A 25,566-nucleotide genomic window follows, 5' to 3' on the forward strand; every position below is an offset into this window, starting at 1 on the left:
TCTCCTCCTTTCTAGCAGGCCCCAGTGTTTCTTGTCCCACTTCATACTGTGGCGCATCAGCCAGCTGGGGATACAACAAGATTGTGTTCCCGTGCGGCGACACGTCACATGGTGCGCTGTGAGCCAATGAAGAGGGGAGATCGCCAGCAGCCTGTTAATTTGCACCCCTTGTTAATTTCAGCTCGATGTGTGCGATATCACTTTAAGGCAGCAGATCAAAATTGTAGGTCTGGCAGAACTAAAAAGAGAGACCATATTTGTGATGCTGATATTTTGACCATTGCCTTTTCAGTATATACTGTATATAACACCTGAGTTGGTGATTGCCGAGACAATGTTTTGTCATTATATTAAATAAACCACTGACTAATTCCCCAGCAGTTTTTATATAGGGCATTATGAGGTTTTGTTTAGTTGTGTGTCAACATTTAACAATGGGATTATTTTGTGGAATATAAAAGTAATGATATAAGTACTAGTAGCATTACTTTGTGCTTTTACAGTTTTCTCACTAAAGCATTGCAACTGGGAGGTCCTCCTCGAACCAATGGCAGCCTAGTAACTTGATGGCCGCGCCCACCCTCCCCATTTAGGCCACGCCCTCCTGCACCTCAGATTGCTGCAGAAAGCTGCCTACAGATCGCAGATTGCGGTTTAGCGCTGTGCACGCGACTACAGGCACACGTAGCGGGACCTTGGCCTCAATTGGCTCCTCCATGGAAGATAACTTATATTCAGGAGAGTTCATTGCAAAGCTTTAACTTAATTGAATAATTAAGGTCATAGACGTGGATAAAATACTGGCCCATTGGTGGAAATCTCCAGTGAGCCTTTAAGTTCCAGACGGGCCAAGTGTTCTGGAATGACAAAATCCCCAATCTTGGGTAGACTCAGGAAACTATGTAATAATAATAGTAATAACTTTATTTCATATAGCGCTTTTCTCCCAACCGGACTTAAAGCGCTTCACAATTACAGTACAGTGCACGGTATGCAGCATGTTGGTATTTTTACAGACACAGTTCCTGCCTCAGAGAGCTTGCAATCTATGTTTTAGGTGCCTGAGGCACAGAAAGACTTGCCCAAGGTCACAAGGACCTGACACCTGGATATACTGTATGTATGTGTAGCCCCTGTAAGTAAGAGCAGGCTACTTATCCTTCTCATACTGGAGTAAGCCCTGGTAAGGGCAGGTGCCAGTAGTAACCATGGTTTTTTTCCCCTCACCAAACCCTGCCTGGAGTGATAGAGGTAGGCCCCTAACTCTGTAGCAGGCCTGAGACAGAGGGGAGGTTCTGCTGACATCACAAGGGGCAGGGCTGGATCTATTTAGTGGGCTGTCCTGTGTGTGTCTGTGTCAGTCGGTGGATGTCAGTTCTTGAAGGAGTTGAGTTAGTGTGGAGTTGGAGTGTCTGACTGGTGTGTCAGAATCTGGAGAGGAGAGTGGCAGTCCTGTATGGTGACAGGAGAAGCCATGCTGAGAGTGCGTGGAAGAGATACTCGGAGCCCCTTTGAGTAGAGCGGACAGAACTATAGAGGTGGACCAATGCCCCTCACCCTGTTCAGGGGGTGAGGGGAAAGACATCTAGCCTCACCCATAGGATCTACCTTTGGGTGGAGGCAGGAGTATTGCAGCCCCAACCAGGCCATCCTGCAGGGTACATTCCTGGAGGATAAGGAGTGGAGGAAAAGACCCTGTCGTGTTCATACATTTGGAGGTACTGCTGCCATGAACTGCTGCTGTGTGTTTTCTAAGAGACAATAAAGATACTGCTGTTTTACACAAAGAGACTGTGTGTGAGAGCTGGATCATTTGCCCTGGGACCAGGTTTTTCTCTATAAGGGTCCTATCCCACATCCCTGGGACTTATGGAGATGGAAGCGCTGCACCACCGTTGCTAAAGAAGATGAAGGCAAATACCCCAGAAGCCTGGTCCTGTTGTCCCCAATACCAACGCGGGAGACTCAGGCCCTCCTGTTACAAGCAGGTACGCACCACCCAGATACACGTAGCCAGCCCTCACTACAGAGGGCCAATCACCACCTAGAGGGACAATCTGTGTCCGGGGGGGGGGGGGGGGAACATGGGCTACATATGCATGAGAGAATAAATATATGAGCCAGTGTATGTATACATATTCTACCTTTGTTACAATCTGTTTCCCCCTGTAGATCCTTAATGCCCCAGTCTGACACTGGGCTCACAGATGCCCAAAATCTAGCAAAAATACCTGACTCATTCTATTCGTCACATGCAACACAATCTACTATACTGTATATGACATTAGTTGCAGTACATAACACTTCAAAATATCCTTTAATAACAAAGGAGAGTCAATAAAAATCTAAGTTAGTATTTACCTGAAAAACAAACAATGCTTTAATGTTTTTATTATAAATGCCATTCTTTTTTTGACTGGCTGCAAGCTCAAAGCGCTGACCTTTTGCTTCCCTTATAGAGCAGGGACAGCCTGAGGCGTTTATGTCAGCCTGCATCTTCATACTGAAGTCGGCACAATGTTCAATAGTACTTGCCAATGCCACTCTTTAGGGAAAAGAACATAAACATGTCAAAAATATCTAGTTTGAGAGAGATTCTTCTATATTTAATGGCATTGAACTTAAAGTATATAAATGTTTAAAAAAAAAAGGCACATGGAAATATAGCATTGAAATGTATAAATGACAGGCGAGCACTATCTCTGGTGTATTGATTTCAATTTCTAAAAAAAATTATTTTGCATTTAACGTTTTCTTTTATAGATGCCTTTTTAAAAATAAAAATGAGTTCAAACTGTTTTGAATTTTGAACTTTTCGCTTAAGTTTGTGCGTTTGTTCAGAAAATTAGATTATTTTATAATTTAAAAAAAACAACAACACAATAACACATGCGAGGATGAGTCTTTCTTCAGATTCCAAAGTTCTATTCTAACTGCTTGAATCAGAGCTCAAATCAAAAACCCAAATCAGCTAAATTCAGTTTGTGCCTATTCTTAGCAGAAATGTAGCTACAGTAAAGATTATTTTTTACCCGGTTGCATCCACTTTACACTTCAACCCCTCTGCTGACAAAGGGCCTTCAGTTCTATCCGGTACTAAATTGTATCTTGTCAATTGCAGCTAACTCTCAACAGTCGCATTTTCAATAACTATTTGAAATGTAGAAATTATTTTTTTTTTAAAAGTGGTGAAAACATGTGTAGCCCCCTTTTGAAGGACTACTAGATTCTGTAAAGGTGTTAACTAGTTTCCGTTGAGCGGTTAACAGTGTGGGCTCACTCAAGTTACTCCACTCCCAACTGTATGATGTATGATATATGTAACAGGGTATGTTTATTCTGCCTGTCTTTCCTCCTGTAATGTAAGTTCCTGCTAGCTGTGACAGGTTAATTCTGTGGGCTTGTGATCCCCCTTCATGCTCCTCTCTGATGGACAGAAGTGAAGTGGTGACTCATGACCTGTGTAAGCCTATCAGGGATAGGTATAGACCATGAGCCCGACCCTTCTGGTTCCTGATGAGGGGAAGTGCCAAATTTAGTCAGTGCTGGTCTGGAGGAGGAAGAGAACAGTAGAGCTGTGAGTCTCTCCCATCAGGGATGAGCGTGCTCACCCCCAGCCCTTGGGGCTGGGGAACATCTGATTGAAACTCAATAGATGCACTGTACTATCTGGGGCAAGCATCATTCAGAGGCCTGGTGCCTCTGAGATCCTGCACCGCTGTATGTAGAACATCTGCGGTGATTGCCAGAAATAAAGACCCTTGTTCATCATACTCCTGTCTAAGTGTCAGTCTTTCGGCAGGAGAGAAGAAGAGTGCAATTGTGGGGACTGATCTCTGAACACCCTGGAGCCCACCATGGTGTGAGGCGCTAACACCATGAGAAGAACTTAAGCCTGTCCTGATCTCCCACCATTGCAGATCAAACTCAGCTCTCCTGACCCTAACAGGTACTTGCACCACACCCTAGGTAGCAGAAGCTGTGTATCTCCCACTGGGGGTGAGGGGGGGGGGGGGGGCTGGGAAGGAAACAGTGCTACAATTGGAGGCGCTGCTGAGATCAGGGCAGGTGTTTACAGTGAGAGAAAAACAGCAAGAAAGGTACAGAAGAAAGTACGCTTTCAGATGGAGTGCAAAGAAGGGAGGGGGACTAGGTATAGTTTCCAGGGGACCCCGGCCTACCATAACCAGGGACCATATTCCCCGCCAGGGAGCTTTGACTTAGTTTGTCCTAGTGAGAAGTCTTGTGCTGAAGCAACTGCTATTGCTCTGGTCTAGTCACCTTGAGGACAGATAGGTGTAGGGCGCCTGGAGAGGGTTTTCTGATTGCCGAGGGCTCAGAAACCTTTGGAAGGGGACTGCAGTGTCTGGTTCAAGAAGGGTGGCGTAGAAGTATGCAGGAGACTGTCTGAGGAGGGGAGATCCTGATTGTAGGTTAGGATCTCCAGAACCTTTGCTGGAGGAACTATTGCTGTACACCTAGCAGCTGATGCACAGGGAGTCACAGGCACTCTGAATTAAAATTATCATGTGCAGCGTACTGAAGGGGGTTTTGCCTAACTGCAAGGTAACTTCTGCCTCAGAATATCTGTAGCATAAGAAGAGTGGATCCCCACCCAAATCGGAGGAACCGCGTGCAAGGAGTGTCTTAAACATGGCAGTCACCGGGTGGTGGCATGTGCATGAGTCCCAAAATGGCGCACCCACCAAGAACATGGGACCGCATGGGATGCTGTGTGCAAAGTTGCAAAAGATATGCAAAATAGTTGTATCCTTTCGGCGCCAAATGGAGGGTGCCGCCCTTCATGCTGATTGGCTCATCCTGAGTCAGGTCAGCCTAGTACTGATACACCCTGCTTCTGATTTCACCCAGGGTAGGAGCTAAATACTCTTTAGCCAACCAGGGACTGTCTCAGGAAAGGAGGAGCTCTCACTCTTTGTCCAAAAGTGTCATTCCCAACTGAGCTGAGAAAGAGAGAGGAGCTGCTATACAACGGTCGAAAACTACCTTAATATGGCTTCCAGCAAAACCTCTGAGGATTTGGAGGCTACAAATTATAACCTTCCTGGCAGTTATTTGATTGTACGAGTGAATAACCAGATTCATCTGCGGTGTATATGTCCTCACTGCTGGCTACACGGAGGCACTGTCGGTTTCGATGTGCAGTGCTTGCACTGTGGCACCTACTATCTGAGGCCTGCTAGCCCTATACCAGCTGAGGTATGTGTGCCTCCTTCATGAGTCACCACACCGACCGGTGCGGTCTCATGCCCTAATCAACGTGCCCGCATGCCTAAATGGTCCGGTGCCACCCAAAATGACCGCTGCAGATCTTGCTGTGGGCCCATGTGCCCTGCAACTACCGTTCCAGCCTGCTGTGATGGTGCCAACGGTCCCAGGACTGAGATCCATGACTGCCAAGGTTCCCGGGGGTGAATGAACTGCCCCGGGGGTGTCGGGTGTGGGTCTCCAGGTGAACCAAAAGCGCGGTAACTCCAAAAGCATGGTCACCCGGGCAACTGACTCGCCCTGGCATTGCATCCTGGTGGAGGTGTCCCCACCTGTTGCTGCCAAAGAGGACTTCAACCGGGTGGACGATGTTGAGAAGCGCCCACCTCTTACCTGTCGTCCGGAGAGGAGTTCCAGCCCAACCACGTCCATCCCAGAGGCTGCTGAGGTTCCGTAACGTCCAAGGAGCTCTGCGACCCCCGATGACATCGGTGCTTCTCCTGATCCACCTGCGGAGGAACCGAGGGACGTCCCCTACCTTGGGATGGGTGAGCTGTCCCTCTCCTACTATGTTCCAGATCCAATTACGGCCTACCTGGAGGAGGTGCCAGGTGCGGCCTTGTCCGCTGCGCCGCGGGTGGTGAACTTCCGGTTTGAGCCTGCCTGGTGGTCTCGCGAGACTGTCCATGATCGATGACGTCGACAAGATGGCGTCCCAAGAATCCATGGAGCCGGCTGCACCACCACTAAAGTCAGCAATGGTGAGTGTGTGCCAGCTCTCACCAAATGCTTCCTGCTATTTGGTCGATTGTAAGGGAGAAGGTTACCGGGCCTCTGAGTCCCTGCTTCTGTCACAGCCATGGGGCAAAGGGAAGCCCCGCTATACAAGACAGTCCATGGACTCTGCTTTGCCCCAGCCATCGGCCCTAGCATCCCATGCTACCCCTGTGCAGGACATTGTGGATTTTGCCCAGACCCATTCTGCCCCTGCCACTGTCCCATCCTCGACCATTGGCTCCCAGAAAGGGAAGTACGTAGACCCTACTGTCACCCCCTTTGTGCTAACAAAGTATCCTGATAAAGATGTGGGAAATTGGTCATTTGGGGGTGGGAGTTCTAAAGACTGTGAGGGAGAAAATCCCTGCATCTAGTCGTATTAAAAGACCTGGGTTTAAGGGAGACTTCCGATGACGTTAACCGGAATGGTCGGATAGAGAAGGAGCTCTAGGAACCTTAATAGCTAAAATTGCTAAAAAGCATATTTGCCCCACAATGTTTTCATGGAATTCAACTGGATAAAGTGGCTAAACCTCCCGGTATGTCTAACCAGACTAAAAAGCTTCCCATTCAGGGAGTTACAAAGTTTTTTTTTGCCAAAAAAAGCGTGGGTCGGACGCTACCCCCGGTGAGCAAGATGGCACTGGGACAAATGCTTCAACTGCAGAAGGCAATGACCGAGATCGGCCGATCGAAGGTCTTGCTGCGGAAGGGGAGATTACCCGCGTATATCTGGAAGAACTGCTCACATCTATGCATGAAAAACTGCACCAGTCTCTGCAGCAAGACCTGAAAGCAGTGATGGCTGAATTGAAGGGGAAGATAAATATCCTCTCCCAAAGGACCACAGAATTGGAAGCCAGACTGGATGAGGCCCTACAATCGCAGACGGCAGCGGATGAAGAAATCCTGTGCCTGGGAGAAGCGATTAATTACCTCAAGGACGGGCTGGAGGATCAAAAGAATCGGGATCAGAGACAAAATTTGAGGAGCCATAATGTTCCAGAAACAGTTCTTCCTGACCTCCTTCGCCTTACCTAATAATGATTTTCAACACCATCTGTGACGATATTGAGGGAAAAGATCTGAAATAGATCAGGCCCATCGGGCTCTAGGCCCTAAGTCGGACGACCCGAAACGCAGCAGGGATGTGATAATACGGCTCCATAGCTACTCAACTAAAGAGAAAATAATTGGAGCCTGCAGGGAGAATAATTGTGTTCACTTTCAGGATGAGCCTCTGCAAGTTTTTAATGACTTGTCCAGAGTGACTATAGAAAGACGCCGTGAATTCATGCCTCTACATAAGGCTAATCCGTCAAAAAAATCTATAAAGCCCTGGGCGCTGCCAGATCATAGCTGAGACAGATACAGTTGGAAGATGTTGAGAAGGCTCTGAAATGGATTAATCAGCGATATTATGATAAGGGTAACAAAGCGGATAAACTTTTAGCCAATAAACTAAGAGGGTCACAAATAACGATTAAGACGATTAAGGATAAAAATGGGAATATTATTTACAACAGGGAAATAGCACAAGAATTTACCACATTTTATCCAAAATTATATAACTTAAGCTCCCATAAGGGAGCGTCTCGATTCTCAAATTCAGAGGCAATTATGAGTTATCTAGATAATTGTAATCTGCCAAAACTGTCTGAAGAAGAAACTGTGACACTGAATGCTAAGTTTACCCAGACCGAATTAGCAGATGCGGTTAAAACGCTAAAAATATCCAAAGCCCCAGGCCCTAATGGTTTCACAAATGTCTATTACAAGAGATTCTTACCTATACTTTCCCCATACCTGTTGAAATGTTTAACTCTTTTATGGATGGAAATCCAATTCCATCATCCATGTCGGCTGCAAATCTAGCTATTATATATAAGGAAGGTAGGGACCCCATGTAATGCGGTAGCTTTCGACCAATTTCTTTGTTAAACAATGATTTAAAATTATATAGTAAAATTTTGGCAAACAGATTGAATCCCATTCTGCCCAGATTGATACATATCGATCAAGTTGGGTTTGTGTCCGGTAGACAGGCGCCAGATAACACCCAGAAAATAATAAATATAGTTGACCATGTTCATCTTACTGGAACCAAGGCCGTTTTGTTGTCTGGACGCAGAGAAGGCGTTTGATAGAATAGATTGGACATTTCTAGATAAATCACTACAGAAATTTTGATTTAAAGATTCTTTTTTAGAAGGAGTCCGAGCACTTTAACAAAACCTGACAACTATGGTTAAGCTGCCAGGGAACAACCCAGACCCGATTAAAATTAAAAATGTATTGTATTGTATGTCTTTATTTATATAGCGCCATAAATGTACATAGCGCTTCACAGTAGTAATACATATCATATAAATAACAAATAATATAAATCAGGTCATGGGAATAAGTGCTTCAGACATAAAAGTAACATTAAGGAAGAGGAGTCCCTGCTCCGAGGAGCTTACAATCTAATTGGTAGGGAGAACGTACAGAGACAGTAAGAGGGAATTCTAGTAAGTGCGTCTGCAGGGGGCCAAGCTTTATGTATCATGTGTCCAGGATTATCCAGTGCTATTCATATGCATCTTTAAGCAGATGTCTTAAGGTGGGTCTTAAAGGTGGATAGAGAGGGTGCTAGTCGGGTATTGAGGGGAAGGGCATTCCAGAGGTGCGGGGCAGAAAGTGAGAAAGGTTTAAGGTGGGAGAGAGCTTTAGATACAAAGGGGGTAGAAAGAAGACATCCTTGAGAAGAACGCAAGAGTCGGGATGGTGCATAGCGAGAAATTAGGGCTGAGATGTAAGGAGGGGCAGAAGAATGTAAAGCTTTAAAAGTGAGGAGGAGAATTGAGTGTGAGATACGGGATTTGATCGGAAGCCAGGAGAGGGATTTCAGGAGGGGAGATGCGGAGACAGATTTAGGAAAGAGTAGAGTGATTCTGGCAGCAGCGTTTAGGATAGATTGTAGGGGAGACAGGTGAGAGGCAGGAAGGCCGGACAGCAGGAGGTTGCAGTAATCGAGACGTGAGAGAATGAGGGCCTGAGTCAGAGTTTTAGCAGTCGAGTAACAGAGGAAAGAGCGGATCTTTGTGATATTGCGGAGGAAAAAGCGACATTTTTAGAAACGTTTTGAATATGAGAGGAGAATGAGAGAGAGGAATCAAGTGTAAACCCTAGGCAGTGTGCTTGGGCTACTGGGTGAATGATCGTACTTCCAATAGTAATGTGGAAGGCGGTAGTAGGGCCAGGTTTGGGAGGAAGTATAAGGAGCTCTGTTTTTGCCATGTTAAGTTTCAGTCGGCGGATGGCCATCCAGGATGATATTCTAGAGAGGCATTCAGAAACTTTGGTCTGTATAGCAGGTGTAAGGTCAGGGGTTGAAAGGTAAATTTGTGTGTCGTCAGCATAGAGGTGATATTTAAACCCAAAAGATGTGATTAGGTCACCTAGAGAGAGTGTGTAAAGAGAAAAGAGAAGGGGTCCCAGGACAGAGCCCTGGGGTACCCCCACAGAGAGATCAATAGAGGAGGAGTTAGCAAAAGAGACACTGAAAGTACTATGGGAGAGGTAAGAGGAGATCCAGGATAGAGCTTTATTCCGAATACCAAGAGTATGGAGAATGTGAAGGAGAAGAGGGTGGTCCACGGTGTCGAATGTTGCAGAGAGGTCGAGTAATATGAGCAGAGTGTAATGGCCTCTGTCTTTGGCAGCATGGAGGTCGTCAGTTATTTTAGTGAGGGCTGTTTCAGTAGAGTGAGCAGTGCAGAAGTCAGATTGTAGAGGGTCTAGAAGAGAATAGGTGTTGAGAAAGTGTAGCAATCGAGAGAATACAAGACGTTCAAGGAGTTTGGAGGCAAAAGGCAGGAGGGAGACAGGTCGATAGTTAGAAGGACAGGTAGGGTCAAGCTTGCTGTTTTTGAGTAATGGTATAACGGTTGCATGCTTGAAGGAGGATGGAAAGGTACCAGAGTAGAGGGAAGAGTTAAAGAGCTGTGTGAGCATAGGGATTATAGAAGGAGCAAGAGGTTTTAGGAGATGGTACGAGACAGGGCTGCCCATTATCCCCTCTTCTTTTTGCCTTGACGATTGAACCACTAGCTGAAAATATTAGAGCAAATATTAATATACAAGGTATAGCAATTGGAAAAATAAATTATAAAATGTCACTATTCGCTGACGATATTATCCTGACCCTGGCCAACCCCCAGACTTCTCTACCCAATCTTCAAAAAGTATTACTAGATTTTGGGAAAATCTCAGGATATAAAATGAATAATGACAAATCTGAAGCTTTAAATTTGAATCTTCCAGATTTAGAGATCAAATTATTAAAATTGAATTTTAACTATAGATGGAGTTCCTCGCACATTAAATATTTGGGAGTGAATGTGACTAGGCACTACCATTCTTTATATCAGGGTAACTACCCACCTTTGTTCGATAAGATCAAAAAGGATCTGGCAAAGTGGGAAGAATACCAGATTTCATGGATAGGGAGAATGATCTCAGTTTAAATGAACATACTCCCTAGATCAGTGATTCCCAACCGAGGCTCCATGGAACCCTGGGGCTCCATGGAGCAGTCCCAGGGGTTCCGCCTGGCTGCCGGCACTCACTGCTGCCCCTGGCTCTCCCCCCACCTCTCCCCCCTCTCTCTCCTCCTTCTCCCCCCTCCTAGGAGCGCGGGTGCAGTCCTCGCTGCCTCCTGCCTGTGAGCTGAGAGGGGAGGGTGATCTGTGCTGTCGGCTTCTTCTGTAACCTTTTCATGTGAGCTTCCCGGGGGGGGGGGGGAAGGGGGGAGAGATGCTGCTTCTTCTGCTCAACGTTGCTTGTGTGTGTGTGACAGACTGTGTTGTGTGTGTGTGTGTGTGTGTGTGTGTGTGTGTGTGTGTGTGTGTGTGTGTGTGTGTGTGTGTGTGTGTGTGTGTGTGTGTGTGTTACAGACTGTGTGTGTGTGTGTGTATGACAGAGTGTGTGCGTGCGTGCGTGTGTGTGTGTGTGTGTGTGTGTGTGTGTGTGTGTGTGTGTGTGTGTGTGTGTGTGTGTGTGTGTGTGTGTGTGTGTGTGTGTGTGTGTGTGTGACAGATTGTGTGTGTGTTTGTGTGTGTGTTTGTATGTGTGTGTGACAGAGTGTGTGTGTGTGTGTGTGTGTGTGTGTGTGTGTGTGTGTGTGTGTGTGTGTGTGACAGATTGTGTGTGTGTTTGTGTGTGTGTGTGTGTTTGTGTGTGTGTGTGTGTAACAGACTGTGTGTGTGTGTGTGTGTGTGTGTGTGTGTGTGTGTGTGTGTGTGTGTGTGTGTGTGTGTGTGTGTGTGTGTGTGTGTGTGTGTGTGTGTGTGTGTGTGTGTGTGTGACAGATTGTGTGTGTGTGTGTGTGTTTGTGTGTGTGTGTGTGTGTGTAACAGACTGCGTGTGTGCGCCTGACAGAGTGTGTGTGTGTGTCTGACTGTGTGTGTGTGTGTGTGTGGGGGAGAGGATGGGGAGAGGAGAGGATGGGGAGAGGAGAGGGGGAAGAGGAGGGGGAGATGGGGGAGAGGAGAGAGAAGGAAGGAAAGAGGTAGAGGGAGAAAGGAAGAGGAGAGAGAAGGGAGGGAGAGGGGCAGAGGAGGAAGAGGAGAGAGGACAGAGGAGGGACAGACGGGAGAGAGGATAGAGAGGAGAGGAGAGAAAGAGCGGGAGAGGAGAGAGAGGGGGAGAGGAGAGAGAGGGGGAGAGGAGAGAGGGGGAGAGAGAGGGGAGAGGAGAGAGAGGGGAGAGGAGAGAGAGGGGAGAGGAGAGATAGGGGGGAGGAGGGAGAGGATAGAGAAGGCGGGAGAGGATAGAGAAGGCGGGAGAGGATAGAGAAGGAGGGAGAGGATAGAGAAGGAGGGAGAGGGGGAGAGATAGAGGGATAAAGGAAGAGGAGACAGAAAGAGGAGAGGAGACAGAAAGGGGGAGAGGAGACAGAAGGGGGAGAGGAGAGAGAAGGAGAGGAGACAGAAGGGGGGAGAGGAGAAGGGGGAGAGGAGACAGAAGGGGGAGAGGAGAAGGTCGGAGGAGGGACAGGAGAGAGAAGGAGGGAGAGAGGTAGAGGAGAGAGAAGGCGGGAGAAATGAAGAGGGTAGAAGGAGGGAGAGAGAAGGAGGGAGAAGGGGGGAGAGGAGAGAGGGGGAGAGAGATCGATTGATCAGTGGGGGATGATGTGAGATGCAGGGGAGGTTGATGTGAGATGCGGGGGTGAGGGGTGATGTTTAAACCAAAATCCTTACAAAATATATACACATTGTTTATTCAAAAGTATGAGTGAATTATTATTTATTACCCCCACTGCTTTACACGTCTATTTTGTTATTTACCCCTGTCAAACATGTCATCCAGATAAGGGTTCCCCGAAATTTTACAAAATACTTAAAGTGTTCCTCCAAACAAAAAAGGCTGGGAATCACTGCCCTAGATTATTATATTATTTTCAGACTCTCCCAGTCCGTATCCCTGGATCCAAATTGAAAAATTTGCAAAACAAAATATTTCATTTTCTCTGGCAGTGTAAAAGACCCAGAACAGCTAGATCGGTCTTGATGACCTCAAGGATAAGAGGGGGTATGGGTGTCCCAGATATCTCAAAATACTACTAGGCTGCCCAATTACGACAGGTGGTAGTATGGAACGCTGACCCAACTCAAAACTGTTGGTTAGCTATAGAAGCCCAATACGCGAAAATGCCTTCTCTGCTAGTATGCCTTTGGGCCACCGATAAGAAGGATTTGCAAGCAAAAAGGTTTGAGCTGGACGCGATGAGACACACTTGGAAGATTTGGACCAAAAGCAAATTCAAACTCGCGTCTACTGTGTCACAACTCACCCTGCTTTTTGATAATCCTAATTTCCCCCCAGGATGTGATTTCAAACAATTTGACCAGTTTAAAGCAAAGAGTATTGGAATAATTGCTGATCTATTAAGTAATGGGAGGTTTTCGAGCTTCCAGGAACTCCGAATCAAGTATGAGGTACCAGACTTGAACATGTTTAAATATCTCCAGATTAGACATTTTTTACAAACAATCTCCCCGAAATTAGAATTTTCCTCTCCTACCAGCTTCGAATCACTGTGTAGGAAAGATAATCGCCAAAAAGGCTTGATTACCAGAATATATGCTGGATTGGAGGCCGCGGTCAACTCACCCGACCATGACTATATGCTTAAATGGGCAGCTGATTTGAATATAGAAATTGATAGGGAGGATTGGGAGGATATATGGGAGTTCGCTGCAAGAACCTCCATATGTACAACAATTAAAGAAAATATATATAAAATATTGCTTTATTAGTATCTTACTCCAACTCGGCAGGTAATAGGACACAGAGTTCCCGAAATCAATGCTCAGCTGTGGAGAATCAATATAGATGTAATAATGTCTTGAATAATCAAACAATGTTATGATGAACCATTTGAAATCCACTCTCTTGAGTATAATAAATCCAATGTGTCAGTGAGTCACTCCTAAGATGTGGGGGACCTGTGTTAAAAGGTGCGGGTCAGCTATAAATGCCTGACCCCCTATTGTCACAGTAATGAACGTCTCCCTGGAGAATGGCACAAATAAGTATGAAGACCCACTCCGTAATTGTGGGAGTGGGGTACTCACATTTGAGAGATGGTAGGTCCGTCGGCGTGCATCACGTATGATGTATAGCAGGGGAAATATCCACAAGGGAGAAAACGGAGCACAGCAATGAAGTAACGGGGGCTAGACACCGGTAGGTAGAAGGTTAAAAATCCTTTAATCCATGGTAGACATCATGGTATGGGATGAGTAAAATCTCTTTGACAAAGGGCGACGGCCCGAAACGCGTTAGAGATTTTACTCATCCCATACCATGATGTCTACCATGGATTGAAGGATTTTTAACCTTCTAGCTACCGGTGTCTAGCCCCCGTTACTTCATTGCTGTGCTCCGTTTTCTCCCTTGTGGATATTTCCTCTTACTCCAACTCGATTGAAGCAAATCTACCTTCTGGTGTCTGATCTGGAGGGGTTGTGGACAAAGAGGTGATATGGTTCACATCTGGTGGACATGTCCGGTAATACAGAAATATTGGATCACTATCCAAACCCTTATTAAAGATATAACGGACTTGTCCATCCCCATAGACCCACTGATTTTCTTGCCAGCAAAGCCAGTTAAGTATATTGGTTGCCCAATGAGGAGACTGATCTCATTTATTCTGACTGCGGCGAGATGCGCTTGTCAAGGGAGAGGGGATTTGGCCCGGGATTAAAGGGGTTACACCCATTTGGCCACCCCCTACTCTCACCTGGGAAGCAAGGGGTTAACTGGACTGGGGTCCAGTAGGGTGTTTTTGCCTTGCTTCAACCATCCAACTGGTTATTCCCCTGTATAAATGTATTGTCTCATCCTAGTGTTTACACCAACACCTACACTAGGGTTGATGCGGGAGGGAAGGGGTTAATGTTAATTCAGTGATTATAGCCCTTTGTTCCCTTTTCCCGCCTTTTCAGGCTCCATTTTGCAGCCTTCCAGAGGTCGCCATTGAGACTCCATGCATTCTAATGGTAGAAGTAGCGGTTTTGGACCTGTTTTCCAGCGACGACCAGCAGGTGGCGTCTGAGAGGAGGAGCGGCGGTTTCCCATTGTAAGTCAATGGGGCCATTGACTTCAATGGAGATTCCTCGACGCCGGCCTCGAGGAAAAGGTTGGCAGCCATTCAAACCGCAGACTGCAAAAGCGGATACAATGTCTTTGAAAAGAGTTTAATCACTTTGGTCAAGTTCAATGACAATTGGAGTGGGAATCTTAGGTTCTAGGACACCTGGGAATAAAATTCTTGTTGCCCCTAGCCCCTAGGAACCCCCACACACGACCCCCAATGGGTCCAGGAATGAGAGACCCCCGTAAGGGGTCGAGCGGAGGAGGAGGGTCGCGCCATTGACTTTAATGGCGGAGCGGAGGTCCCATTGAATCCAATGGAGGCGTGCGCCCATGCATTGTCTATGGCGGCGCCGGCCATTGATTCCAATGGGGAAAAGCCGCGTGGCGTAAAAACGGCTAAGTGGGAAATGGTGAAAAATGTAAGTCCATCTCTCCGGTTCTGGAATGACCAGAGGGATGGGATTTGGGTGGCATGTAGCCAAGGTTCCGGCTTTAAGGCATGGCCATTCCCAGCCCTCTCCGATCAACCAGACGGAGTGTAGGCAAAGGTAAAGATTTGTGTTTTTCCCATAGACTTCAATGGCGGCGGTTTCCCCATTGAAAGTCTATGGCGGGGAACTCCATTGACTGCAACGGCGGAGTTGCTCCATTGAAGCCCATGGCGGCGGAGCCCGTTGTTTTCAATGGGGAAAGAGTGAAAAGCAGAGATTCATTTTTAAAGGGACGAATCCTGTATTTTAAAAATGTTTTAAAGTGCATTTATGTATCTCTGGTTCTGGAGGTCGCAGAGAGTTGAAATTTGGCCACTATGTAGAGTCACTGTAGGCATAAAAAAACTGGCAATTTTCGACCCAATGACCCCACCAGAACGGAACCTATTAATATGTGAAGATATTAAACTGTGTATAGTATTTTGGATCTGAGATGAGGATGCAGACCCCATCTGCTATGCTAGTAGGTCAGGAAGGGCAGCCGGATGGTTTAGCATAAGCCCTCTGATCAAAGGTTAATGCCCTGATTGTTTACACTTGGGCCAGGAACAAAGAAGTTGAGTGGTTTGAAAGTGTCCTAGTTCACACTTGCAGGGGAAGAAGAATCTACTTCAAATAGATTTTGTTAGCCAGCTCGGCGCCTAGGGTTAAAGAGATGGGTTTGAGATGGTATAAAAATGAGGCTCAGCCTATGCTCATTGTCTTCTGTGATATTCAAGATTTCTGTATGAACTGCCAGTCCAGATTTGACTGTTTCATCGTTCCATCTTAAGTAAATGTCTATATTTTGTCTGTTATTTGTATATCTTGTGTGTTCACCTTTTTCAAGGAATAAACTTTATTTTATCATATCTAAGCCTCGTTCAGTTCAACCCAGGTATTTTTGGTGTAAATTATATCTTGTCATAAAGTTACCGTGACAGCGCTGTCGTGGCTTCATGGGAGAAAATAGCTCCCCTTTCTAAACAAACTGTTGAGAAAAAAATCAATGCTAATGCTAATGGAGACAATTACTGCTTTTTTGAAACAGTCAACGGATGGATTTTACAAGACGTGGACCCATGTTAGGACAGTGAATGGTTCCAAACTAAATTGACTAATCTGGATAGGCTGAGGACTGTGATCTCAATCTGCAGAAGATCAAATGCATAGCTAATATTGAGCTGTAACTTCCCAGAAGGTGAATAGATGGAGTTACGGAGCAGCAGATGTAAAAATAAAAGTCCTCTCCGCAATTGGAGAAACAGGAGAATTTGGCCTGAAGTTAAGGTACGCCGGCCCTGGCGGCCGCGGAGGAACGAGGAGACCCACTAACCCACTGCCTTCCCTTCCCCTCCCCCGCCTATTTTCTTTTCCTGTCTTATTCTTTCCCTCTTCTCTCACTTTTCTCTTCTCTTTCTTCGACTCGTAGATATGACACCCACTGGATGGGTTACTTGGATTCCAGTGAAGCGTATATAATGGATATGATGTTATTAAGTAATAGTCGATGTTTCTTTGCATTCCTAAACTCACTGAAAGTGTAATTGTATCTTGACTTCTTTATCAATATCCTGTGATGTTGTTTGTTTTCTGTTTACCCAATAAAAAATATTTGAATTAAAAAAAGAAGACCTGGGTTTAGGGGATCTTATCAGTCCTTCAGGGGATCCTCCGGGTCTCAGTCTTAACCGTCTAGTCATCTAGGTCATCTCAGCCATCTACTCCCTCCAGTGCATTTTCCACAGTATGTACCAGACCTATTAGTTCAGGATCTGGCTCTTTATCCTGGGACCCCCTTAAATGGTGGGATCCACTGTTCTGTGGGTATGTCCCTAGTTTAAAAAGTACATGGTTTGTGTTGGTCGATGGCTCCATAGTTGACCATTGGTAGGAAAAGGGCCAATTTTCTCTAGAGGAGATGGCCAAGGTATTTTGCAAACGATTGGTGGAGATAAACCTTGGGATAATAGTACCTAAGGGCCCCTCTATATTATATCAAGAGGCGGACCCTAATGACCCTGGGTTTTGGGCATTACCTGGCCAACGAGCTGGCTGGAAATTCGTGAGGTTAAGGAGAGCAGACAGACCTATACGGAATAGGTACCGTTTGTCCGATGGTTATAACTCCCCATATGTTCCAGAGCCAATCATGCAAGATATTGAAGATGAACAGCATGATTGGTTGAGGTTAACCGTTAAAGAATATCTACAGTCCAGGACCAGTTATAAAGAAAATATAACTGAATCTAAGATCTGTGAGGTGATGAGGGAATGGCTTACTGGGACATGTATCTTTAAAGATCGGGTGGAGGTTCACCATGATACTGGTGGATCCAGAGTATACTATGTCTGGGTCAAGGACTTCGAGGGACAGGCTATAAAGAAGCCTGATCCCAAATATTACAAGTAGTGCCCCATACTTTTCATGTTAAAGAGTTAGTAAGGTATCCATCACTGTTATCAGTGGGTGGTAAGGGTTCTACTGTGTACAGTATATGCATTGTGGTTATGTGTACCATCATGACGTATGACCTGTATTGTTATCTTGCAGGTTCCAGACTGACAGATTGTGCATCAAATTTGGTTCCAATGGGAACCATGGAATTTCACCCAGGGGAGAGTGTAACAGGGTATGTCTATTTTGCCTGTCTTTCCCCCTGTTATGTAAGTTCCTGCTAGCTGCAGGCTGTGACAGGTTAATTCTGTGGGCTTGTGACCCCCCCTAAATACTCCTATCTGATGGACAGAAGTGAGGTGGTGACTTATTGCTTGTGTAAGCCTATCAGGGATAGGCATAGACCATGAGCTCACACCTTCTGGTTCCTGATGAGGGGCATTGCCAAATTTAGTTAGTCCTTGTCTGGAGGAGGAAGAGACCAGTAGAGCTGTGAGTCTCTCCCATCTGGGATGAGCGTGCTCACCCCCAGCCCTTGGGACTGGGGGAACATCTCATTGAAACTCAGCAGATGCCCTGTACTATCTGGGGCAAGCATCATTCAAAGGCCTAGAGCCTCTGATACCCTGCACCGCTGTATGTAGAATATCTGCAGTGATTGCCAGAAATAAAGACCCTTGTTCATCATACTCCTGTCTGAGTGTCAGTCCCTGGCAGGAGGGAAGAAGTGTGCAATTGTGGGGACTGATCTCTGGACACCCTGGAGCCCACTATGGCTGGAGGCGCTAACACCATGAGAAGAACTTAAGCCTGTCTTGATCTCCCACCATTGCAGATCAAACTCAGCTCTCCTGATCCTAACAGGTACTCGCACCACACCCTAGGTAGCAGAAGCTGTGTATATCCCACTGGGGGTTGGGGGGAACGGGGCTACATGTAGATGTAAGGGTATAGCTACAAGTATAGCTGCCCCATATGTTCTAGATGCAGGATCTTCAGAGTTCTGACTGGGGTTCTCACTGTGAGTAATGTAAATAGGTTTGTGTGTATAGTCATGTGCAGTGTTCGACAAACCCAGTCGCCCCAGAAATTGTCCCTTGGCGAGTGGCCCAAGCAGCGCACATGCTGCTGTTTAATTTCCCCCGCTCGTTCTGAAAGACGGGGGGGGGGGGAGCCGGAGGCGGGCTCATGTTGCTGTGAGAGATTACCCCGCCTCTGGCTCCCTGAGCAGAGCTTTCCCTCCTCCCTCCCCTCTCTGACCAGCCCTTTCCTCCTCCCCAGCCTCTCTGACCAGCCTTTTCCTCCTCCCCCGCCTCTCTGACCAGCGCTGTCCCTCCTCCCCCGCCTCTCTGACCAGCGCTTTTCCTCCTCCCCAGCCTCTGAGACGTCATGGCAGCCAGAGCATTGATAGAGCGGCACTCGGGGGCTGAGGGGGGAGCACGGCACTCACGGCACTCAGGGGATGGGGTTGAGGGTGGAGCGTGGCACTCGAGTGTGTGTGTGTTTGTGAGTGTGTGTGTGTGTGTGTGTGTGTGTGAATACACCCACCCACTACCCTGTCACCCTCTGTCACCCTCTCCCTGTCACCCTCTGTCACCCTCTCCCTGTCACCCTCTGTCACCCTCTCCCTGTCACCCTCTGTCACCCTCTCCCTGTCACCCTCTGCCATCCTCTCCCTGTCTGTAGAGGGAGAAAGGGGGTGGCCCGGGACTAAAGGGGTTACACCCCATTTGGCCATCCCCTGACCTCACCCAGGAGTCAAAGGGTTAACTGGGCTAAGACCCAGAACGGTGATTTAAACCCTGTAATGACATGTACATGTGTATTCCCCTGTTTCCCCTGTTTTATTGTAACAACTGGTCTGCAGCCCACACACACTGGGATCCATCCGGGAGCACAAGGGTTAATAGTTGTATAGTGATTATAGCCCTTTGTGTAGATTTTCCCGCCTTTTCAGGCACCATTTTGCAGGTTCCCATAGGCCGCCATTAGGGCTCAATGCTTTTTAATGGTGAATCTTGCTGTGGAGTCCGGTTCCTGAGAAGACCAGCAGATGGCGTCCGAGAGGGAGAGCGGCGGTTTCCCATTGAAAGTCTATGGGCTCATTGACTTCAATGGAGAAACCCTCGAAAGAGCTTTCCAGGAACGAGTTGGCTGCCGTCCAAACCGCTTAACCGCAAAGCGGATACATTTTCAATAGGAGAGCTTTGATCACTTACAAGTCAAGTTCAACGACAAGTGGCGTGGGAATAAACAGTTCTGGGGGCCCTAGAAATAAAATTCTTTCTGTCCCTAGTTCCTAGGCTTCCCCCCACTCGACCACAACCAGGTCCCCGTATCCTGGACCCCCGATAAGGGTCGAACCCATAAAAGCGGGCCGCGCCATATGTTCCAATGGCGGCGGCCGAACCGGCTCAGGAAAACGGCTAAGTGTGAAAAGCTGAATTTTGCTATTCCATAGCTCCGGTTCCGGAGGGTCCAGAGAGTCAGGGTTTGGAGTATCTGTAGCCACTGCTCCGGCATCGCTGCAGAACCATCCTTGACCCTCTGAGACCAACCCGACGGAGTATGGACCCCCTTGAAAGTTCGGGATTTTTCCCATAGACTCCAATGGCGGCCAAAACCCATTGACCGGCTATGGCGGAAAACTCCCATTGACTTCAATGGCGGCATCGCCCCGTTGAAAGTCTATGGCGGGGATTCCCATAGCCGCCAATGGCGGCGGTTTGCCATTGAAAGTCTATGGCGGCGAAGCCCGTTGTTTTCAATGGGGATTTAGTGAAAAAACGTTTCTTGTAGCGGAGATTTTTGTATTAAAATGAAAAATGATATAAGGTGCATTTGTGTAACTCCGGTTCCGAAGGTCGTAGCACGTCGCTTTTTGGACCATACGGTGACCCAGTTCCGACATTGAGAACTGGGAAGTTTGGACCTGCTGGACCCAGCGGAACCAGATATTTTAATACGTTTATGTTTTATGTTTAATACTGTGTCCCAAGGTATGGATAGAACCCAGAGGAAATTCTTTTGCATACCAGGATAGCAGATGGCCCTAGAGGCGACCCAATGTCTAGGACTTAAGTATTGTTCAAAGGGTTTTGTCACCCTCACTGTTTATTTGAGAGCGGAGAAGGCTCAAACCAGAGCAGTTTTTCTCAGGAAACGACTCAGCTTGCCCTTGTACAGCCGCCCGGAGATCAGGGACTGAACCCAGTGCCGGAGTGGCAGGATCCCGGGGAGGGGACAAGTGCACCTCCCGGGACAAGTGCAACAAGAGGGGCACTGATGGCTACAGCCACCAGTCCGTTTACCTCTGAAATGTTGGCACTGATTACAACGTGGGGAGACCGAGGGAAGCGGAGGAGCGGCTAAAGTTTATCTCAATGGCAGTGAACAGACCCGCTTATTGCCCCCCGGTCCACACCCGCAAAGATGAACTCCAACTGGACAAGCACAGTCTCACCAAGTACGTGGAAGGCACTGATCGGATCGACATGTTTTTAAGGAACTTTGAAACGCAGTGCCGGCGGTACAAGGTGCTTCCCGAGCATAGGGTTGCACGCCTGGACCTGCTACTCTCCGGCTTGGCTAAACAGACTTTGATGGCGCTTACAGAAGAGTATGCTGATGACTATGACCACCTGAAAGAACTTTTGCTGTTTCAGCACGGTTTTACCCCTGAAGCTTACCGGGGTAAGTTCCGGCTGGAGGAGAGGCACCCTCAGGAGACCTATGTCACTTATGTGACCCGCATGGCTTTGTACGGGTTACACTGGGTGGAGGGCTCTGAGGCCAGGACTTACCAACGCCTGCTGGACCTCATCTTTCAGGAGCAGCTCATGCAGCAGTGCCCGCCGGCGGTGAGGGCTTTTGTGTATGATAAAAAGCCCAAGACCTACACCAAGGTGGCGAGGATGGCAGATGACTATGTGGTCAGCCGTTCCCAGATGACTACCAAGGCGCCCGCCAAAGCGGTGATCGCACCGGTACCGGCCAAGAAAGCTGTGAGTACCCCCCAGTGGACCCAAAAACCGCCTGCGGGCAGCGGGTCCCAGAAGGCGGGAGAGCTCCGGCATGAGTGCCGGTGCTACAATTGCAACAGCACTGGTCACCTCAGACCAGATTGCCCGGAACCCCTGCGTTCCAATGGACCCTATCGAGGGCAACACACCCCAGCTGCGAAGCCGGTAGCCCGCGTGCGGGTGGCTTCCACCAAAGAACCAGGACCGGTCATGGAAACAACTCCCAGCGAGATGTCCCATGTCACCCCTATCCCGGTTTCCTCGGTGCCTACAGCTAGAGCGGAGGACATCTCAGCGCAGACCTGCAGCAGACGGACGGCCGGAGCAAACATCTAACCCCGGTCACAGTCGGTGACCGGCAAGCAGTCGGCTTGCTTGATTCAGGAGCTGCAGTGACCCTGGTCCGACCTGATATGGTCCGACCAGAGGAATTGCTCCCAGGCCCTGGGATGCAGATCACTGTGGCCAACGGAGAGCCACGTTTCCTGCAGGTGGCCCGCATCTTTTTGGATTGGGGGGTGGGCAAGGGTGTGCGGGAGGTGGGGGTTCTACCCGGTTTGGATGCCGACATTCTTTTGGGCAACGACCTGGGACCGATGACCTGCACCTACAACCATGTGCCCCAGCCCGCTGCAGTAGCAGCGGTTACCAGGAGCCAGACCGTGGCAACGCCGGCGGCGGCCACTCCAGTCCCCCAGCCTTTGGGACCAACGTTAGCGGAGGGCACAGAGGAGCCCGGGGAGGTAAGCCAGGATCAGTTGCAACCACAGGCTGACTTACTGTTCCCTCTTACCTTGTCCCCTTCCCCTGACAATGACATGACTGGGGGGTGGCCAGACTTAGGAGCCCAGTTTAGGGAGGCAGTGAAGGCAGACCCTACCCTGGCCGGCGTGAGACTTCGGGCGTCCGAATCTCAGGCAGGGGAAGGCACTGAACGCTGCCTATGGCATAAGGGACTCCTATACAGAGAAGAAGGGAACCCAGGGATAGAGGAGGGATTGACCGGTAAGCGACAGCTCGTAGTGCCCCAGGGGTACCTACAGCAATTGTTACGGGTAGCTCACTCTATTCCGTTAGCGGGACATCAGGGGGTCACTAGGACGCGAGCCCGGTTATTGCAGCGTTACTACTGGCCGGGGGCATCCCGAGATGCGAGCAATTTCTGCCGCTCTTGTGATGCCTGCCAGCGAGTGGGTAAGGTGGGCGACCGTGTGAAGGCACCCCTGAAACCCCTACCGATAATAGGGGAACCCTTCCAGAAGGTAGGGATGGACCTGATAGGACCCCTCATGATTCCTAGCAGGTCAGGGAAGCGCTACATCCTCACGGTGGTGGATTTTGCCACCCGGTACCCTGAGGCGGTAGCGCTTGGCACCATAAGTGTCAAGACAGTGGCAGCAGCTTTGCTGAACATTTTTGCTAGGGTAGGTTTCCCTAGTGAGATCCTAACCGATCAGGGGTCGCAGTTCATGAGTGAACTGTTACATTGTCTATGGGATGCCTGCGATGTACAGCACCGGTGCACTACCCCTTACTATCCCCAGACCAACGGATTATGTGAGAGGTTTAACGGGACCCTGAAGCAGATGCTTCGGACCTTTATAGAGGCGGAGGGGAAAGACTGGGAGATTCACCTGCAGCACTTACTGTTTGCATACCGAGAGGTACCGCAAGAATCTACATGCTTCTCCCCCTTCGAGCTACTATATGGCCGCAGGGTACGTGGACCTCTGGACCTATTCCATGAGGGATGGGAAGGGGAGACTACCGCTACTGATGCTTCAGTGATCCAGTATGTGGTAGATCTCAGAGACCGGTTAGAGATGCTCATGGGGGTGGCCCAGGACCACCTCAGGGCTGCTCAGACCAAGCAAAAGCAATGGTATGACCAGCAGGCCCGTAGCAGAGAATTCATCCCAGGACAGCAGGTACTTGTTCTCAAACCCACTCGGGAGAACAAGCTGATGGCTGCCTGGTCGGGACCGTACTCAGTTATCCGAAAGGTGAATGAGTGCAACTATGTTGTACAGGTAGCGCCTGAGAGGCACAAGACATACCACATCAACATGTTGAAAGAGTACAGAACCCTGAGTATGGGAGCAGTGCTGGCCATTTGTAGCCCACTGCTGGAGGATCCGGCGAGCAATGCTCTGCCTGATCTCCTAGGGGAGGCAAGGTAAGGAAACACTGTAGAGCAGGTAGAGATAGGGGCACAGTTGAGTGCTAGGCAGAATGGAGAAGCCAGGGACATGCTAGCTCAGTATGGCGCCCTCTTCACTGACATGCCAGGGACCACACATCTCACCAAACACCCAGTACACACAGGGGACCTGCAGCCTCTGCATAAGCACGCTTATAGAGTGTCAGCAGAGGTCAAGACCAGTATGGAAAGAGAGATTGAGGAGATGCTGACCCTAGGGGTAATTACTCCGTCCCAGAGCCCTTGGGCAAGTCCAGTAGTCCTAGTGCCTAAGAAGGACAAAACCACCAGGTTTTGTGTGGACTACCGGTTGCTCAACGCTGGGACGGTGTCAGTTGCTTACCCCATGCCCCGCATGGATCAGTTACTAGATGAACTCGCGGGGGCAAAGTATCTGACCACCATGGATTTGAGCAAAGGCTATTGGCAAATCCCCCTGACCCTGGAGGCTAGGGAGAAGTCAGCATTCATCACTTCAAGTGGCCTCTATGAGTTCTTGGTGATGCCATTTGGGATGAAAAATGCCCCGGCTACCTTCCAACGCCTGGTCAATAGGTTACTGGACAGGATGCAGAGCTATGCACGGGCTTAATTAGATGACATTGCTGTCTTTAGTAATTCCTGGGAATCTCACTTAGGACATGTGTCTGCGGTGCTGGGTAGGATCAGGGAGGCTGGGCTTACCTTAAAACCCACTAAATGTATGGTGGGGATGGCAGAAGTCCTGTACTTAGGGCACAGGGTGGGTGGAGGGCATCTCAAGCCAGAGCCAGCCAAGGTAGAAGCCATAGTTGAGTGGCCTGTTCCAAAAACCAAGAAACAGGTCATGGCATTTTTGAGCACCGCAGGGTACTATAGGAAATTTGTCCCACAGTACAGCACCCTGGCCAAACCCCTGACTGATCTGACCAAGAAGCAACTGCCTGTGCTTATTACCTGGACTCCTGCCTGTGAAACTGCTTTCCAGGCCCTGAAAACTGCGCTTGCTGGAGCCCCTATACTGGCTGCCCCAGACTATACCAAGCATTTTCTTATACAAACTGATGCCTCAGACTTTGGTGTGGGGGCTGTGTTAAGCCAGGTGGGGGACGACGGCAAAGAGCACCCTGTGGTGTATCTAAGTCGCAAACTGCTCCCCAGGGAAGTGGCTTATGCCACCATTGAGAAGGAGTGCTTGGCCATTGTGTGGGCACTCAAAAAGCTTCAACCCTATATATATGGGAGGGCTTTCACGGTCCTCACAGACCACAATCCCCTGAGTTGGCTACAGAGGGTATCAGGAGAGAATGCCAAGTTACTGAGATGGAGCTTGGCTTTGCAAGAATTTGAATTTACCATTCAACACCAAAAGGGCAGTGAAAACAGCAATGCTGATGGACTTTCACGCCAGGACTATCCCTCTAAGACTGAGTTCATTAATGGTGCCAGCAGTGCCCCACTCCCCGTTAGGGCCAGTGGGCCACAGGTCACCCATTAAGAAGGGTAGGTGTAGAGGGAGAAAGGGGGTGGCCAGGGATTAAAGGGGTTACACCCCATTTGGCCATCCCCTGACCTCACCCGGGAGTCAAAGGGTTAACTGGGCTAAGACCCAGAACGGTGATTTAACCCCGTAATGACATGTACATGTGTATTCCCCTGTTTCCCCTGTTTTATTGTAACAACTGTTCTGCAGCCCACACACACTGGGATCCATCTCGGAGCACAAGGGTTAATAGTTGTATAGTGATTATAACCCTTTGTGTAGATTTTCCCGCCTTTTCAGGCACCATTTTGCAGGTTCCCATAGGCCGCCATTAGGGCTCAATGCTTTTTAATGGTGAATCT

Source organism: Ascaphus truei, chromosome 3, assembly GCF_040206685.1.
Source record: "Ascaphus truei isolate aAscTru1 chromosome 3, aAscTru1.hap1, whole genome shotgun sequence".
In the NCBI taxonomy this organism is placed as follows: Eukaryota; Metazoa; Chordata; class Amphibia; order Anura; family Ascaphidae; genus Ascaphus; species Ascaphus truei.